Source organism: Gopherus flavomarginatus, chromosome 25, assembly GCF_025201925.1.
Source record: "Gopherus flavomarginatus isolate rGopFla2 chromosome 25, rGopFla2.mat.asm, whole genome shotgun sequence".
NCBI classification, from domain to species: Eukaryota; Metazoa; Chordata; order Testudines; family Testudinidae; genus Gopherus; species Gopherus flavomarginatus.
The window spans coordinates 12,118,420-12,128,671 of NC_066641.1; the positions used below are offsets into that span (position 1 = coordinate 12,118,420).

Here is a 10,252-nt window from a genome sequence, read left to right on the forward strand (position 1 = left end):
GTAACTCCAAAGCAGACAGCAAAGATCGGGCCCAACTCCTCTCCACCCTGGACTTGGGGCTTTAAAGGAGTTTCTCCTGGGGGTGGGGGGGCAGCCCTGCTGGGGAGCGAGGGCAAGAAAATCCAACTTGACAGGGAAGCAAGCTGCAGCTGGGAGGTAACCCCTCATTGCCCAGAGGCTGTCATAGAAGCTCCCTCTGCCCCTGGAGGGCCTGGGCAGCTGTGGCTTTCTGGGGCCAGGATCTGTCGGGGAACTGTGGGACAGCCTGAGGAAAGAGCAGCGCAGAAGCGAGGACCCAGCCTTGGGTCACGGGCAGGAGCTCAGTGTGTCTGGACTCCGTCTCATGTGGCCCATGAAACCCACTGGGTTAGGCAGCTTGGCGCGTCGATCCAGCAGCGCTGGTCGGATTGGAAGCCATCAGCTCGTGGCTACATACAGTAGGGCCTTGTGCCACCCCAGTGCATTCTGGGTGTCCCAAAAAGCCCAGCCCTGATGCTGGGAGAGGGGGCTTTCGGGTCACTTTTAGCAGCTGATCATGAACCTCCCCTCCTCCCTATGCTCTCTCCACGGGCTGTCCCTGGATGATCCGTGGGCACCGCTGGCCAGGAGAGGCAGCGCTGGGTGCAGGGCGGAGCTAGCCTGGGTCCGGCATAGCAAACCCAAGAGCGCTGCTGTGGTGTTCGACCCCCCCCCCCAAGCTGAGCCTGCACTCAACAGGGCCCTGGGCGGGGGGTAAGTTCCCAGAGCGAGGTGGGGATGGATGATCCTGCTGCAGGGCAGGAAGGCACTGCCCAGTGGGTGACGGGGAACGGGACACTTTTCAGCCTGGGGTGACAAACTGGAATTTCCTGTGACCGCTTCCTCCTCGCAGCGAGACCTGGAGGATGAGGAGCCACGGGCCCTTCTTGTGCTAAGAGCCGGGTGGGTATGGGGGCCCGTCTAAACTAAGAATTGTAACAATGCCCATGGCTGGGAAGCCTTTTGCGCTCGGATGGAGCCTTGTGCCCACGAGCCGACCCTGGTGCTCAGCGTGCGTTGGTTGCCCGGCTTGACTGGGACTGGGACTGGCTCTGGCTGGGCTGGACTCAGTGGCTGGTAGGTCTTTTCCCATGCGACTCCCTGGCCCAGGAGCTGTTGCCTTTCTGGGCTGGGAGGCCGATGGCTCCTCCATTGGGTGGGTTCCCTCTGTGGCCTGGATCCCATCCAATGCCTCCCTTTACCCAGCCCCCACCTACTGCTGGATCCTCATCTGCTCTGCTCCCCAAACCCCTGCTGAGACCCCCCTAGGTCAGTGCTGCTACCCCTTAGAGGCTAAGCCCACCCCTTCCCCAGCACCCAGAAATACTCCCTTCCTGCCCCCATTTAGCCCCAGCCCCCATCCTTTGTTTATTCTTCTCCTCCCTGGCTCCCATGCACACGGATGCCTGGGAGGTGCGTGGGAGGGAGGGGGGATGGAAACCTCTGGAAAGGGGAGCACAACTGGTGCACAGGCTTCCTGCTCGGCTGCACTGCCCCCACCCCCCCATTCTGGCGTGTCCCAGTTGGGCGGGGAAGGGCCCTTCTGGCAGGGAAGGGAAGGCTGTCTCCCGGGCCATGCGTGAGGGCATCTGCCCTGCGGAATGGAAGGGGCGGGGAAGGCATTCGGCTCTCCCGGCTCACTCGAGTCAGGTGCAGGCTGCCTAATGTAGGGCAGCCATTAATATTTAGTGTCATTTGGGGGATTTTTTTTTCCGGGTTTGCTGCACGGCCGCCGTCTGCGCTGGAATGCAAAGTGCAGCCACCGGCGCAACGGCGCTGCCTGCCGAAGGGGGGTTAGCTTCTGCCTCCCAGGTGCCTGCAGAGGCCCAACGCCAGGCCCGGCTGCAGGATCTCGCTGTTCCTGCCCAGGCCGGTGCCCTTCGCAGTTGGTGGCATGGCAGCGCCAGGTGGGCTGGCACGTGCTGCCAAGCCCAGAGCGGGAGGCAAAGCTCCCCCCGTGCCCAGGAGCATGGAGAGGCCCTGCTGGGCCGGGTGCTGCACAGGCTCGGAGGAAGAGACACGTCCTGCCCCAGAAGACGGGAGAGAAGGGCAGCAGTGGCACAAAATGACTTGCCTGAGGGCACTGGCATGTCAGTGCTAGAACCCAGGGCTCCTGAGTCCCAGGCTGGGCCCTGCCGATCTCCTCCCCACCAGCTGGACACAGATCCTGGGAGTGCGGGCTACGCCAAGCTCTGACGCGTGGAGGCTAAGACAGAGACCCGCCCCCCAAGGCAGGCTTTTCCATAGCTGTCCACTCATGGGTTCCTTGCATCTTCTTCTGAAGCAACTGTTACTGGTGCTGTCAGAGACGGGACCTTGGACTGGATGGCCCTCGGCTCTGGTCCACTCTGGCAATGCTGGAGTTGCTAGAGGAACTGTGGAGTGAAGCTATCCGTCTATCTACCTGCCCCCATGCACATCCATCTGTCCATCCATCCATCCCTTCTTACCTGAACTCCATGGCTTGGCTCATCTCCTCCAAATGGGTAACGTTCTATGTTTAGTCACATTTCCCTGGTTACTCTTAGTTCCTGGGACTAACTGTGCGTCCTTGGCCATGTCTTCTTGCTTGTGGGCACCATGAGTTGACCCACCGATCAAATGTATTCAGCTGGCAGGGCTGTCAAAACCTTTGCCAGTCCACGGACAAAAGCCCATCTACAAGAGCAAATGGCCCTAATCATCTCAGGAATCTTTACTTTTCACCCTTTGCTGAAATGGCAGGAATCTTCCACCTGGGACGTTCCCTTGCCGCTTGCACGTTCGATGCTGCTCTCAGCTCAGAGGCGCCCTAGGACGGATGTTACTCAGAATTCCCCCTCGTTCGGTGACATGATGGGAATTGAAAACCCAGACCTCGTGCCGGACAGCACCTCTCCATATACACGGGGCTCATGTGCTGTCCCATGTGCTTGTTTACTTGGCTTCCTGCCTCCCTGAAGGGTTGGGATGTGTGTGTGTCTCTGTGCATCATGCCTGGATCCAGTCTCTGTATACTGCCCTTGCGTCTTGGCAGCGTTGCTCTTGTGAGAATGGCAGAGACTTGGAAGAGAAGAGCAGAGACACAGGAAATAAAGGGACAGGCGGAGAGATGGAATCTCACTGCAATAGATTTGATTGGTATCAGTTGCTTCCTGATCTGAATGGAAAGAGGGAGACGTTGGACTAGACCGATAGAGCCACTATCTCTGTGGCTGAGATCCTGGGGGCAGCATCCGCGGCTCCCCTGCTAGCATCCAAAAGCACCACTGCCGTCTCTAGCTAAATACCTCCCTCACCTGCAGGCAGTGCCAAGAAAGCAGCTGGCATGCCCAAGCCAGCTTCCGAGACCGGCCCAGACTGCAAAGGCAGGTTCAAGCTCACACTCCCCTCCCTGCCATTTGCTGTAACACAGGGCACACACGGAGGCCTCTTGCCTGCATTGCAGATTCCCGGGAGCCAAGGAACTGGGCCCCTGGCGCCAGGGGATGCAGGTCTGCCTTTGTTGTTTGCCTTGCAGGCGTCCAGCTTGCCAAGCAGGTTGGGATTTTTTTTTTTTTTAACAACAGGGATAGTCAGATCAGACCAGTGAAGATATCGGTGACCAATAGATATGGGAAGTATTGCCTCAGAAATTCCAATGTAGCTTGGATTTTTCCTCCTGTATCCCAGATCTTCAGGGAATATTTTTCTTGCCAGATCTGTGCACCACAAGCTACTGGAATTAGACACTCTCAGGCCTGTTAATTAGGTAGAACAGCTGCAGTTATATTTGGGGCTCAAAGAGCCTCCCTCACGCTCTTTCTCCCAAGAATGTGGCTGCCTGGCTTCTGACAGCAAAGCAAACCAGCTTGCATTTCCCTTTCGCCATTGGTAGCCGGGGTGCAAGATTGTCAGCCCTACGAAGCAAAGCTCTTGCATTGAGCCACCGAGCAGAGAAACCAGTGCTGCAAGCCATGCGGGCGCAACCCTAACCTTAACCCTGAGCTGCCACCCCCTAGGGCTGAGAAGGTCAATCATTGTCTTTGCCTGGCCTCTAACGGTGACTTTAAAACTGGGCAACAAAATGGCAGATGAAATTCAATGTTGGTAAATGCCAGGTAATGCACACTGGAAAACATCACCCCAACTATACATAGCTAATTTAGACCCCATCATTTCATGTTACCGTTCAAGAAAGAGATCTTGGAGTCATTGTGGATAGTTTTCTGAAATCATCCACTCAACGTGCAGCAGCAGTCAAAGAAGTGAACAGAATGTTGGGAATCATTAAGAAAGGGATTGATAATAAGACAGAAAATATCATATTGCCTTTATATAAATCCATGGTACGCCCACATCTTGAATACTGCGTGCAGATCTGGTCGCCCCATCTCAAAAAATATATATTGAAATTGGAAAAGGTTCAGAAAAGGGCAACAAAAATGATTAGGTGTATAGAAGAGCTTCCATATGAGGAGAGATTAACAAACCTGGAACTTTTTAGCTTGGAAAAGAGACGACTGAGGGGGGATATGATAGAGGTCTATAAAATCATGACTGGTGTAGCGCAAGTAGATAAGGAAGTGTTATTTACTCCTTTTCATAACACAAGAACTAGGGGTCACCAAATGAAATTAATAGGCCGCAGGTTTAAAACAAAAGGAAGTATTTCTTCACACAATGCACAGTCAACTGTGGAACTCCTTGCCAGAGGAAGTTGTGAAGGCCAAGATTATTACAAGGTTCAGAAAAGAACTAGATAAGTTCCTGGAGGATAGGTCCATCAATGGCTATTAGCCAGGATGGGCAGGGATGCAAAACCATGCTTGGAAGCGTCCCCAGCCTCTGGTTGCCAGAAGCTGGGAATGGGCGACAGGGGATGGATCACTTGATGATTCCCTTTTCTGTTCATTCCCTCTGGGGCACCTGGCTTTGGCCATCTTTGGAAGACTGGATACTGGGCTGGCTGGATCATTGGTCTGATGCAGTATGGCTGTTCTTATGTTCAAGGGCAGCTGTTGTTTTGTTTGGTGCCCACGGGGCTAGTGTCAGCCACACCTGGAGGCCACCAAAGCGTGGTCATATGGTTGCCACCAACCTCAACTCAAGCATGGAAGTGGGCTCCATTGGCCATTTCTGAGTCCACGATTAAGCCTTACTGTGGGTGCTTTGTAATCACAGAATTGTGCGTGTCAACTCTTACGTTACCACCATGATCCTTCAATCAGACCCCCAATGTGGAGCCCAGACCAGGAGCTTTGCTGATCCTGTCTGCATTGATGAAGACTCCAGACAGCCCCAGATAAACTCCCGGGCTGGAAGCCCTGGGCTGGGTCCTATGGGGTGGGGCACAGTCTCCCCAAAGCTTTAGTGCGGGAGGATGGTGGGATCTGCCCCAGGTCCATGACACCAATATTGTCCTTTTAGATTCACCACATTCCCCCCTGTTTCCTTCCTTTAAAACATCAACTTCCCTCCTCTCACCCCCATGAAACCCACCCCGCGGATCTTAGGCTGGTGATTTGAGGTACCAGAAACACCTCCATAGAGCCTGGCTTTCAGAAAGTGCTGAGTGCCCGCCCTTTGGAAACCAGCCCATTTAAAGGTGTCCCAGGATGCAGCCCACAAAGCGCTAGTGACCTTTGTTTCTTCTAGCTCCTGTCCGGTTTAGCAACAGGATTGGGGCTGGAAGTGACCTCAAGAAACACCAAATGTTGTAGGACTTGAAAAAATGGTGAGTTGGGAATGCTTCACACACACGAGCAGTTGCACTGAACTTGGCGATGCCAACAGGGCTGCTGCTAGATTTAAATCTCATGATGTACCTACAAGCCCCTATGCATCTAAGTCTGTATCTGTGGCCATCCATACATCTAAGCATGGGCCAATAGGTACCTGTACATCTAAGCGTGTACCTATAAGCACCTGTACATTTAAGCATGGGCCTGTAGGTACCTATACATCCACGCCTGGGACTGACTGAGGCCTGTTACGTCTAAACTTAGGGTCTTGGTCTTGTGAGTAGAACCTAGTGGGCAGGGTACCAGACTGGGAACTCCCAGCCCTTGGTTCATCTCCTAGCTCAGCCACAGACTCTTTGGGTAAGTCTTTCCGCTGGCCTTGTGCCTCGATTCCCTACCTGTAAAACAGGGATGCTGCTCCCCTTGCTGTTCGAGGATCGAATCCTTTAATGACTGAGCTGCTCCAATGCAGGGTTGCCAAGGGCCTGATAAACAGACCCCCTCCCCTCCCCAAGACATCGCTGACTTCCCGCTCCGTAGCATACCGGATCGGGGCCTCCATCCTCTCATGGCAATATTTTTCAGTATGACTTGTTCTCCATTCCCCTTTCCCTCTCCAGAGCTCATGGCTCATGCTAAGTGCCAGCCCCCTCTCTGGATAGCAAAACTTAACTCACTGTCCCCAGGCCTGTGGTCCAGGCCACCCGGGCCCTGGGTGCGACCCTCTTCCCCCCGCCCCGTGAACCAGCGCATGTGTGCGTGTGGTTTATTAGCGTTATTTCAGCATTGTGATGCAGAGAGAGTCAGTGTAACAGCTGCTCCTTGCTCGCCGTGTTTATTGTTACCTAGAGACAGCCCACTGGCTTTTTCCCAGCTTCCCCCCACAGCTCCGCTCTCCCCACTCTCTGATGCAAAATTTATAGCTTACCCATCCTGTCCATTTAACCCTCTCCCATCCGGCTGGCTGGCGGGAAAGCGAGGAATCCCGGTGGAGTTAAGAGAAACTGAGGCAACCGGCCTACAAAGTGAAAACTTGCATGGCGTAAATGAACCTTGGCAGGAAAGAACCAGCTCCGAGGCTGTCTGATTAACAGTGGTTGGGAGCCCCTCATATGAATGCAATTGACTGGGCTCTATAGAGGGATTGCAGACACTGCTAGCAGAGCCAGGCTGAGAGGAGACTGTGCTGATGCCTGAGCTTGGGTTACGTGTGTGTGGATTGCTGGGCCATTCTGAACATCTAGTCTGACCTCCTGTCTAGCATAGGCCAGAGAATCTCCCCCAGTTCTTGCACTTGTTCGTGGTTGATGTACATATTGCTCTATCTCCCACCAGACCTGCTCGTCTTTACTCAATAGGTAGGATGGATTCTGAATTCCTCCAGACTCTCCCTGTGTTTATCCAGCACAAGGTGCTCATAGTCTTAGCACAAAATAAACTTCCCTTTGAAGTAACGACAGCAGGATCGGGCCCTAAACGTGCATATATGAGGGTGGCTTGCTAATGTACAGCTATGTAGTGAGACAGGTGGTCTAGTGGTTAGAGGAGTTATCTAGGAGCCAAGCAAGACTCCTGGGTTCTGTTTCCGCGCCTGGTAGGAAAGTGCAGTTTAACAGCTCCCAGCTCCACTGTACTCTGTCCAGTAGGTGACACTCCCCTCCCAGAACTGGGAATAGAATGCAAGAGTCTCGGCTCTCCGTTTCCTGTTCTGAGATTGCTGGGATTGATTCCTGGTTCTCACCCCCTTCCCACCCCCGTGACTCAGTTTCCCCATCTATACAATGGGGGCATAACGCTGTTCTACCTTGAATAACTAATGTGTGTCTCTTAAGATTCTCCGGTCAAAGCGGCCAAAGCTTTCCCAGTATTATGATCATTTATTATTCCAGCCCTACTGGGAACGTGCTGGAAAACTTTGTGACCATTCAGATTTCGGCAAGCCTTACAAGACGTCACTGTATATTTATTGCCAAATGGTTCCGTTTCACTGGAGTTTTTATTAAATCTTCAAAATGGTACATCCTCTCTTGAGTCCATCAGGTCACTGCTTTCCATTGCTTGCAATTTGCAGAAGCTGGATTGATTGGCTGCCAATGGGCGCACTTCCGGTCGCACGCCTGCTGGCCGCCAATCCAATAGCCGGGGACCAAAGTGTGTCAGTATCAGGCTCAAATCAGTTGGCTAGAAAGTTTGGGGCGTGGCTGCAGGAGGCAATGTGCTTTTCCCTTGATCTGATTGGTCAGAAGGAGCAGCTCACAAATGGATAATACACACTTGGAATGAGAAGCTAGTGGCTTCTGATTGGCTAAGAGAGTGTTTACCCCCAAGCTCCTACACAGTTTCCTTATACTAATTGGCTAATGCAGCAGATACCACAGCGATGGGTGACCTTATAAAAGCTTACACAGTCAGGTGTGTGTGTATGTGACTAGGACTACTCAGAGACCACAGTAATTGATGACATCATAAAAATCTAGCTCGGTTGTGTGTGTGTGTTGGGCAGCGCTGTGTGCGTGGGAGCAGGGGTGTTGGGCACCCTGTGTGTGCGTAATATATAATATAATTAAGTGTTTTTATTCTGTTTGCTTTTCACAGCAGCTGCTCTGATCTCCTTCCCATGGGAGACTCCGTGGACGACAGGAGAACCTGTAAAGAGACGGTGTTGTGAAAACCAAGGAAGCAAAGCCTGCGTGAGAAGGGAAGTGATGTTTATTCAGTCTTTGGGGGGGAAACCCTTGAGAGAAAAAGCTCTTTGGGAAGGATTCTTCACCCCTTTGACGAAGGGTTGAGAAAGCTCCAGGCCCCAATCCCAGTGTCCTCCAAGCAGCTCTCCTGCAAAACCAGGGAAGATCAGAGGTGACATCCCTGAGATTTCTAGGGAGGAAGGCGCGGAGGAAAAACACTTGTCAGACTTTCTTTCTCCAGCTCTCTGAACCACATAGAAAAAGGGCAGAAGCCAATTCATTTCCTCTTTGCAGGTCAACTTTGAAATGCATGTCTCTGGAAAGAGACTACGTGAAATAGGCCAAGCTGGACACCCTGCCCCCCACCAGAGTATTTTCTCTAGACATATGGGTGTCCCAGCAGCAACTGTGTGCAGAGAACTGGCTGCTGCCCCTGCGTTTGGGCCAGGAGGGTGTTTTCCCCTGGTTTCCCCAGCTGGGCACATAACGTTCGAAGGGGGGATGGGGCCCGCTTGTGAATTCTGCATGGCAATATCAGTTGAGTGCCCCCGTCCCATGATGCCTAGAGGCGCCAGCCTGGTGGTACTGCCACGTGAGGCATGTGGGGCAAGCTGTGGAAGGGGAGCTCCATCTTCATGGTCTATTCGGTCCTTGAGTCCTCTGCTGAAACCAAGAGGTGCCAGTTGCGATCCTGGTTTCTTGTGACATCAACTCCCATCTGCGAGAAACTGGGCTGAGTCCCAACGAACTCATTCACACCGGCTATGATGTTGCCTTCAGCTGACGTTACTAGCCAACTGGGTCAGATTGGAGCCTTTGTCTGAGGAGGGTGGGGCAGGCTGGGAAAGGTTTAAAGATGGCTTGTTGAAATAAAATTATATGCTCAGGAGGGACTGCTGTGTGGTTAAAGGTGGGGACTCCGGAGAGCCTGGTTCTCATCCCTTTTCTGCCACAGGCTCCTTGCGTGACCCTGAGCAACTCCCTTAATCTCTCTATTCCTAGTTCCTCATCTGTAAAAGGGAGCCAGTGGTCCTTCCATTCTCTATGCAGATTGTCCGTTGTCTGTGCAGTGCCTGGCATCACGGGGCCCTGAACTCTCTGTAATGCCAGGATTCCGGTAATAACAGGCAACCCGCTGCTTATATCGATCTGAGAAATCCAGCCCAGAGCAGGCAGGCGTGTGGGGCTGGAGATTCTCTCTCAGGACGGGGTGAAATTGCACTCAGGAAAACATCGGCTGAAGAGCGGGTCTTAATGTCCTGCTGATTCCATCTGTCAAGAGTCTCCCCTTGCGTGGGACATTTCCGGTTGGCCTGGATCAGATCCGGTTGGCCCTGACAGAGGCAACCAACAAGGCAAAGCAGGAAACTTCTTCTCCGGGTCCAGTCTCCTTTCCTCAACTCTGTGGGCAGAGCCCAGGACCTGGGAAACAGAGACAAGTGCAGGAAGCTCCAGCTGTCCACGGAGACTCGACATGACCAATTCCAGGACCTGAATAGAACCTGCCTGATCCCTCCTGGCTTCCTCTCCCCCAGCTGCACGAGGTACCCTCCCTCCCCTGGCTCTCCAAGCCACCCTCTCCCTGGTCAGCATTCGAGCCCCTCAGGAAGAGACTCAGCCAATGCCACATGACGTCAAACTCCCCTTCCTCGGGGTCGCTCCGCACAGTCACCACCTTGAGGCAACTCCCAGCCCTCTGGTGGTTTTTCCGTGATGCAGACTCAGGACTAAACACAGACAAACCAACTGATTTCACTTGTGAGGCTGATTCCGTCGCTGCTCTGTGCAGTGGCTTGTGTGCAGCGCTGCACTCCACTGGCCTGTAACCTACACGCTTGTGCTCCTGCC

General features: G+C 53.4%; 1 protein-coding gene across 2 annotated transcripts in view; it reads left to right on the forward strand.

The window, feature by feature from the left end:
- The window catches only part of CDK12 (cyclin dependent kinase 12), a 70,852-nt gene extending 61,555 nt beyond the window's left edge, over positions 1-9,297 (forward strand). The window contains exon 15 of one of the 2 annotated variants that reach the window (XR_007771534.1): positions 8,316-9,297. The gene's annotated coding sequence lies outside the window, so the exon portion shown is untranslated. The remainder of the gene's footprint in view (positions 1-8,315) is intronic. The other variant, XR_007771535.1, reaches the window with a different exon arrangement.
- Positions 9,298-10,252: the final 955 nt, after the last annotated feature.